Source organism: Otolemur garnettii, unplaced genomic scaffold (assembly GCF_000181295.1).
Source record: "Otolemur garnettii isolate 467f Iridium unplaced genomic scaffold, OtoGar3 scaffold00113, whole genome shotgun sequence".
Lineage (NCBI taxonomy): Eukaryota > Metazoa > Chordata > Mammalia > Primates > Galagidae > Otolemur > Otolemur garnettii.
Window position 1 is genome coordinate 6,143,214 of NW_003852508.1, and position 8,225 is coordinate 6,151,438.

At 36.6% G+C, this 8,225-nt stretch overlaps 1 protein-coding gene and 1 pseudogene across 3 annotated transcripts in view; one reads left to right on the top strand and one right to left on the bottom strand.

The window, feature by feature from the left end:
• XKR9 (XK related 9) overlaps positions 1–8,225 on the top strand; it is a 64,721-nt gene that overhangs the window by 11,823 nt on the left and 44,673 nt on the right. Inside the window, exon 1 of one of the 2 annotated variants that reach the window (XM_023517555.1) lies at positions 3,589–3,635. The exons of the other annotated variant lie outside the window; for it this stretch is intronic. The gene's annotated coding sequence lies outside the window, so the exon portion shown is untranslated. Of the gene's footprint in view, positions 1–3,588; positions 3,636–8,225 lie in introns of those variants that run through there. 2 annotated transcript variants of the gene reach the window in all.
• LOC100950137 overlaps positions 1–8,225 on the bottom strand; it is a 51,060-nt pseudogene that overhangs the window by 11,442 nt on the left and 31,393 nt on the right. The gene's annotated exons all lie outside the window — the stretch shown is intronic.

Here is an 8,225-nt window from a genome sequence, read left to right on the forward strand (position 1 = left end):
CCTGAGATGCTGCTGTATTCCTTGATTACTTCTAAGAGTTTAGTAGTAGAATCCCTGGTGTTTTCCAGATACACAATCATATCATCTGCGAAGAGTGAAAGTTTAATCTCTTCTGACCCTATATGGATACCCTTGATCGCTTTTTCTTCCCTGATTGCGATGGCTAAAGCTTCCATTACAATGTTAAAGAGCAATGGAGACAATGGGCAACCCTGTAGAAACTGGGTTTCTACAGTTTAATTATATGTCTAAGTGTAGATATTATTTCTCTTGCTTAGGAATTCTCGATCCTGTTGATTCTGTGGACTATTATCTTCCATTGGTTCTGCACAATTCTCAGCTGTTATCTTTTCTCATGTATTCTTTACCACATTTCTGTTTCTTTCTTTCCTTCCCCTCCCCTCCCCTTCCTTTCCCTACTGCTTTCTTCCCTTCCCTTCCCTTCCTTCCCCCCTCCCCCTTCTTTTCCCTTCCTTTCCCCCTCCCCCTTCTTTTCCATTCCCTTTCCCTTCCCCCTTTCCTTCCCTTCCCTAAAGAGTCTCACTTTCTCACCCTGGGTAGAGTGCCCTATCATCATAGCTCACAGCAACCTCAAACTCTTGGACCTGAGCAATCCTCTTGCCTCAGCCACCCGAGTGACTGGGACTGACTGCAGGTGCACACCACTACACCCAGCTAATACAGAAGCATAATTGCATGGGGTATATATTTCAAATAGTTTTTTTTTTCTCTTCACACTTAAATATTTCATTCTACTCTCTTCTTCCTTGATGGTTTCTGAGGGAAATTAAATTTGCAAACCTTTGCTCCTTTATAGCTAAGGTATTTTCTCCCCTCTGGCTTCTTTCTTATCTTTGATTTTCTGCAGTTTAAATATTATATGCCTAGGTGTAGTTTTCTTGGTGTTGGTCCTCCTTGGTGTTCTCTGAATTTCCTGGATCTGTGATTTGGTATCTGACATTAAGTTGGAGGACATTCTCAATTATTGTTTCTTCAAATATTTCTTCTGTTCCTTTCTTTTTTCTTCTCCTTTTGGTATTATCATTACATGTAAGTTGTAACTTTTGTAGTTGTTCCACAGTTCTTGGATATTCTTTTCTTTTTGAAATCTTCTTTCCTCTCTGCTTTTCAGTTTGGGAAATTTCTACTGACATATCCTCAAGCTTAGCAATTCTATCTTCAGTTTGTCTAGTATACTAATGAGCACATCAAGGGCAGTCTTTATTTCTGTTACAGTGTTTTTGATCTCTAACATTTCTTTTTGATTTTTTCTGAGTTTCCATCTCTGCTTATATCACTCATCTGTTCTTGTATGTTGCCTACTTTTTATATTAGAGCCCTTAGTATATTAATAATAGTCATTTAAAATTCAGAGTATGATAATTTCAATATTATTGATATAATCTGAATCTGATTGTATCTGATATTTGCTGTGTTTCTTCAAACTGTGTTTTAAAGTATGACTTGTAATGTTTGGCTAAAAGCATGACTTGATATATAGGGTAAAGGGAATTGGGGTGGGCGAGACTTTAGTAATATGGTTATAAGATGTGGGACAATAAGAAATATTCTGTAGGCTTGGCGCCTGTAGCACAGTGGTTACAGCACCAGCCACATACACTGAGGCTGGCGGGTTTGAACCTGGCCCAGGCCAGGTAAACAACAATGACAACTGCAACAAAAAAATAGCCAGGCATTGTGGCAGGCACCTGTAGTCCCAGCTACTTTGGAGGCTGAGGCAAGAGAATCGCTTAAGCCCAAGAGTTTGAAGTTGCTGTGAGCTGTGACACCATGGCAGTCTACTGAGGGTGACAAAGTAAGACTCTGTCTCAAAAAAGAAAGGAAAGAAAAAGAAACATTCTATAGTCCTATGATTAGTTCTGGGTCTTTTAGTGAGCCTATCCCTGGTCTGTGAACTTCCTAAATCCTAAATGCTTCTCATTTTTTTATTGTCTACCTTCACCTTAGGTGGGATGGGATGGCTAGAGGAGGCTGGACTTGAGTATTTTCCTTTCCCCAGGTTGGTTAGGCTATGGTAAAACAATTTCTGTTCAGAGTAGGCTTTGGGAATGCTGTGGCATATATCAAAAGGTCTTTTCTTTTCCCCAATTCTGAAAGCTTGAATTGCCTCCAGCAATTTTTTATTTACAGTTCAGATTTTCCTAGCCTGGCACCTGTTCCTAAGGAACAGAGGAGGTTTTTGCTTGTGAGTTTCTTAGTTGTGATTCTCTGTATTTACCTGTCTCTTTCTACAACTTTGGGGATAGTAGTTTGCCTTGTGACCTCACTTCTTCAATGGATATAAGAAGAGTTGATTTTTGTTCAGCCTTTTCCTTGTTGTTGGGATGTAATAGTGACTTCCAAGATCCTTATATTTAAGACTGGAAGCTAGAAGTCAAGTCTTGTATTCTTGAAATCATGTAAGTCTTAAAGTCACACGAAGGGGATTGGGGTCACCAGATGAGGGAGTCTTGTTGCCAGGAATGAAGAGTCTGTGTTAGGGAACTGTGGAACTCTGGGAGGATCCCTCCCTAGTAAACCTTGGGTCCATATTTTTTTTTTTAATCACAAAGCAGGAAAAAGTAGTTAAAAGTTAGATAGATATCAGCATTAAAGAAGGGGGAACCTGGAAAGTGTCAAACAGAATGTCTCCAATTTGTTTTATAAAATCTTAGACTTTAAGCAAGACCTCTGTCTCTAGCATCAAGAGAACTTTGGAATCTAGAGACTCTTTACCATAACCATTAGGCTTGGTATTACCACACCTCACATATGCATTCTCCCTTGGATGCAAGTTTGCTGATTTCCTGCATGCACATAACTCACATGCCATTCTCTTGATTCTATAGTTTTCTCAAGCAGGAAGTGAGCCTTATGCTAAAGATTGGGGCTCAGTTTCCTCTACAGTCACATATTCTTTAGCTGTGTTCTTCATTTGCAAAATTATTTTGACTTTTTTAAGGGTTTTGCATTTTCACATAAATTTTAAAATCAGTTTTCTAGCATTATAATTGACACTGTCTTTTTAATTTTATTTTTGAATTATTTCCACTGAATAGAAATACAGTTGATTTTTCTTTTCTTTTATTCTTTCTTTCTTTGTTTTGAGACAGAGTCTCACTTAGTGGCCCTGGGTAGAGTACTGTGGTGTCACAGCTTCAGTAACCTCAAACTTTTGGGCTCAAGTGATCCTTAGCCTTCTGAGCAGCTGGGACTATAGGCACTGCCACAACTCCCAGCCAGTTTTTATATTTTTAGTAGGGACAGAGTTTCACTCTTGCTCAGGCTGGTCTTGAACTCCTGAGCTAAAGCAATCCACCCTCCTCTGCCTCCCAAAGTGTTAGGATTACAGGTGTGAACCACTGTGCCCAGCCTTACAGTTGATATTTTTCTAAATTTACCTCCTAATGTTGCTAAACTTGCTTATTAATTGTAGTAGTTTTTTATTTGTTTTCCTGGTATTTTCTGGGTAAATTATCATACCATTTACAAATAGGAATAGTATGGCTTCCTCTTTAAGAATATTTATTCCTTTTATTTCTTTTCCTTGCCTTATTTCTCTGGCTAGCTCCTCCAGTAAAATGTTGAATAAAAGTGAGGAAAGCGACATTCTTGGCTTGTTCTTGATCTCAGAGGTAAGTGGTGAATGTTTTGCCATTAAATTTGGTGTTAGATTGCCATAGGCTTTTCAAATACCTTTGATAAGATTGAAGAAGTTGGCTTGGCACCTGTGGCTCAAGCAGCTAAGGTGCCAGTCACATACACCTGAGCTGGCAGGTTCGAATCCAGTCCTGCCCTCCAAACAACAATGATGGCTGCAACCAATGAATAGCTGGGTGTTGTGGTAGGCACCTGTAATCCCAGCTACTTGGGAGGCAGAGGCAGGAGAATCGCTTGAGCCCAGGAGTTGGAGGTTGCTGTGAAAAAAAAAAAGATTGAGGAAGTTTCTCTTTTTAATAACTTGAGAATTTTTTTTTTATTATGGATGAGTTTTGAATATTGTCATGCTGCAGGAAGATGAGGCCCAATGGAGAGAAGGAACACCCAAACACCACATTTATAAGAGGAAGGGCTTTATTCACCAGCTGGGGGCTATGGCATAGAAGAATTCCAAATGGCCGCACTCCCTCACTGCCTTGGTCTTTCCCTTTCTATCGCCAGTCAAAAAGTTCCAACCCATAGGTACCTTTCTCATTGGCCAGTTTAAATCAAGTGGGAGATACTATTCCAGCTCCTACAGAAACACAGGGTTTCACAGAAGTGGAAGTTTCCAAGTTCCAGGAAGTTAACTTTACAATTCCCAAGAGCTGAGTCACCATGGAGAGGACCCTGCAGGTGTATCACTGTGGTTTCCTTGAGAAGACCTGTTCTCCCAGACTTCACCCTTTTCAGGTATCCTCTCTGATTCAAATACTTTTTCTGTGTCTATTGATCATATGGCTTTTGTCTATATGATCATATGGCTGCGTCTATATGATCATATGTCTAATGATCATATGGTTTTTCATTGATTGATTTTTTTCTTTGATTTATTTCATTGCTTGATTTTAGACTGTTAACCAACTTTGCAGTCCTGGGGTAGACCTAGTTAATCATGATTCTTTTTATACATTGCTGGATTTGATTTGCATATTTTTTTTTTTTGAGACAGAGCCTCAAGCTATCCCCCTGGGTAGAGTGCTGTGGCATCACAGCTCACAGCAACCTCCAACTCCTGAGCTCAAGCGAGTCTCCTGCCTCCGCCTCCCAAGTAGCTGGGACCACAGGCGCCCGCCACAACGCCCGGCTATTCTTTTTTTTTGGTTGCAGCCATTGTTGTTTGGCAGGCCCGGGCTGGATTTGAACCCACCAGCTCAGGTGTATGTGGCTGGCGCCTTAGCCGCTTGAGCCACAGGCGCTGAGCTGATTTGCAGATATTTTGTTCAATCATTTTGTGTTCATGTATATGAGGGATATTGGTCTATAATTTTCTTTTCTTGTAGTATCTTTGGCAGGTTTTAGATTAGTTTTATGTTGACCATGTAAGTTGGAAAATATTTCTTCTTTGTTAATTTTCTGGAGGAATTTTACAACACTAATTTGTCTTTCTTAAGTGTTTGATAAAGTATATTAGAGTTAATGCTGTGTGTGGATTTTGAGAACTGATTCAGTTTCTTTGATAGATATATGGTTACTCACATTTTCTATTTGATGTTGTGCCAGTGCTGGTAAATTGTATTTTTTAGGGAATTTGTCCATTTCACCAAATTTTTTCCAGTTTATTGCTTTAAAGTTGTTCTCAATATTTTCTTATTATAGTTTTGATCTATTTAGGATCTTTAGTAAGGTCATCTTTTTGCTTCTTGATACTGACATTTTTTATTCTCTTTTTTCCCTCCTCCTTCTCTATATCCCTCATTAATCTTGGTAGAGGTTAACCACTTTCTTCTGTCTTTTTAGTGAACCAAATTTTAGCTTTGCTAATTTCTCTGTTACTTGTTTCTTTTCTATTTCTTTGATTTCTGCTTTTATCTTTATTATTTCCTTCCATGTACTTAGGTTTAATTTGCTTCCCTTTTTCTATCTCATTTCTATGGAAACATATTGTTATTATTGGCCATTTCTTCTTTTCAATAAAGCATTTAGGCTATGACTTTCTTCCTAATTCTGTATCTTAGATATTTTGATATATTTTGTCTTCATTATTTATTAGTTCAAAATATTTTCTAGCTTTCTTTGTGATACGTTCTTTAACTCAATGGTTAGAGATTATTAAAATTGATTTCTCAAATATTTGAGTCTTTCATACTTTTTTTTTTTTTTGTAGAGACAGAGTCTCACTTTATGGCCCTTGGTACAGTGCTGTGGCATCACATGGCTCACAGCAACCTCCAGTTCTTGGGCTTAGGTGATTCTCCTTTCTCAGCTGCTCAAGTAGCTGGGACTACAGGAGTCTACCACAATGCCCAGCTGTTTTTTTGTTGCAGTTCAGCTGGGGCTGGGTTTGAACCCACTACCCTCGGTATATGGGGCCAGCACCCTACTCATTGAGCCACAGGCACCGCCTTTCATAAATATTTTAATGTGATTGTAATTTAATCCTTTGTGGTCATATCATATACTTTTATGATTTCAATCTTATAAAATTTTTTTAGATTTGTTTAATTTTCTAACATATGCTCCATCTTTATGAATATTTCATGTACACTTGAAATACATGTGTTTATGTAATTATTGGTTGTAGTAATCTGTAAATGAAATTTACACTGTATAATGTAGTTGGTAGTGTCATATAGATTAGAAAGAAATAAAATATATGAATTTTAATGGAACAATAATATTTTTCACCTGAGGAGGTCAGGCTCAGGCCATGCCCTATCATGGCATATAATTTAGAAAAGCGTTTAATCATTTCTCTTGAGGCGACCTCTTTATTCTGTGGAGGTAGTGGTGAAATCTTCAGAAGCATATTGATAGAAGCATATTGAGAAAATTTCAAAATGTTGTAGTTTATGTCTTTACCATTCTACAGTCTTTGATATGACAACATACAGGCTCTAATTCATCCAATCCAGGAGAAATTTTAAAAGGATAATCCAGAAGAGTTTGTGGTTCCACAGTAACACTCTCCTCACCCTGACTCTTACATCCACACCACATGTGTAAGGAAAAAATTTTTCTCTGTATGTCATATGAGTAGACAGACCACCAATTTTTTCTTTTTTATAAACTGACTAGAATAGGAGGCAATAGCCAGTATGATAACAGTAAAGATTTTTATTAACCTTAGAATTGGGATAATTGCAAGATAGCACCTTATGGGCTGCACATATAAGAAGGATGCCAGATAACAGATAAATTTCAAATGGATCAAATATTTAATGTAAAAAGCCATAAAAGTACTATAAGGAAACATGAGAAAATTCATTCATAACCTTGGAATGGAGAAAGCCTTTCTAACTATAACTTAAAATCCAGAAGGCATAAGATTTGTAGATTTTACTATAAAAAATGCGTTCTAATAAACAGAAGCAAAAATCCTGAGACAAAAACAGCAGCGAAGCCACCAGAAATAGCATTAAGAGGGAAAATATTTGGAACTTATAATTGTGTCTAAAAAGTTTATGTGCAATTTAAAATAGTTTATATATTTTTAAATTGCACATGAACTATATGGACACCCTGTATTCATAGCAGACAGTGGGCTTGTCTCTAATATTTAAAACTTCTGGAAGTCAAAAAGTAAAATACCCATTTACACAGTAGAAAAATGGGAAAAGAATGAGGATAGTTCATAGAAAAGGCAATAAAAATGGGTTTTAAGTTTTATGAAGAATGCTAAGCCTCATTCATAATAAAAAATGCCTATTAAAACTACACTGAAATATTCTTCATCAAATTGACAAAAATCTAAATGATAATACATTCTTTTGTCAAGAAATGAGAAAACATGTACTTTCATACTGTGTTGAAGAGAGTATGGTACAGTCTCTGTGGAGGGCAGTTTGATCATATTGCCAATATATAAATACATTTTTATATTAAGAGGTTCCTCGTTTGGGAATTTTTCATACTTGCATACATGTAAAATGATATAGTCAAATAATTTTTGCATTATATCATTGTTTATAATAGAAAATATCAAAAATTTAAATATCTTTTGATAGATTTTAGGATACATCTCTGCAAAAGCATACTATAGCTGTTATAAAGAATGACAAAGTGCTTTATGTATGGAAATGAAAAGATCTTCAAGATACATTTTTCAGTGAAAAGATAAGATGCAAACAAGAAGTATAAGATGCTGTGATCTGTGTAGTAAAAGGTGGGGTAAAATATATATTTATGTTTGTTTAAAGAAACTTTAGAAGGGTGAACATGAAACTAATAAGTGAATTCTTGTGGTCATGGTGTAGGATGAAAGCTGAGTAGCTGGGTCATAGGAGTGGGATAGAGTTTTTTCACTGTATAACTTTTTGTATTTTTTGATTTTTGAGTTATGTGAATATTTTACCTGTAGAAACAGTTAAATAAGAAGAAAAAGAAAAATTGATTTAGGTTGACTGTTAGGTGAGAGGTGCCATAAAAAAGGTACTTCTCTCTTTTTGTCTTTTTCTTTCTCTTTGTATTTTTTTAGTTCAGGAAGTGACAGAATACTGGGACAAATGGTAAGAAATAAGCAAAAATTAAACAGTTCATAAAAATGGGCCAAATTGTCTAAAAGTTTGTCTAGGCTGAGTACTGAA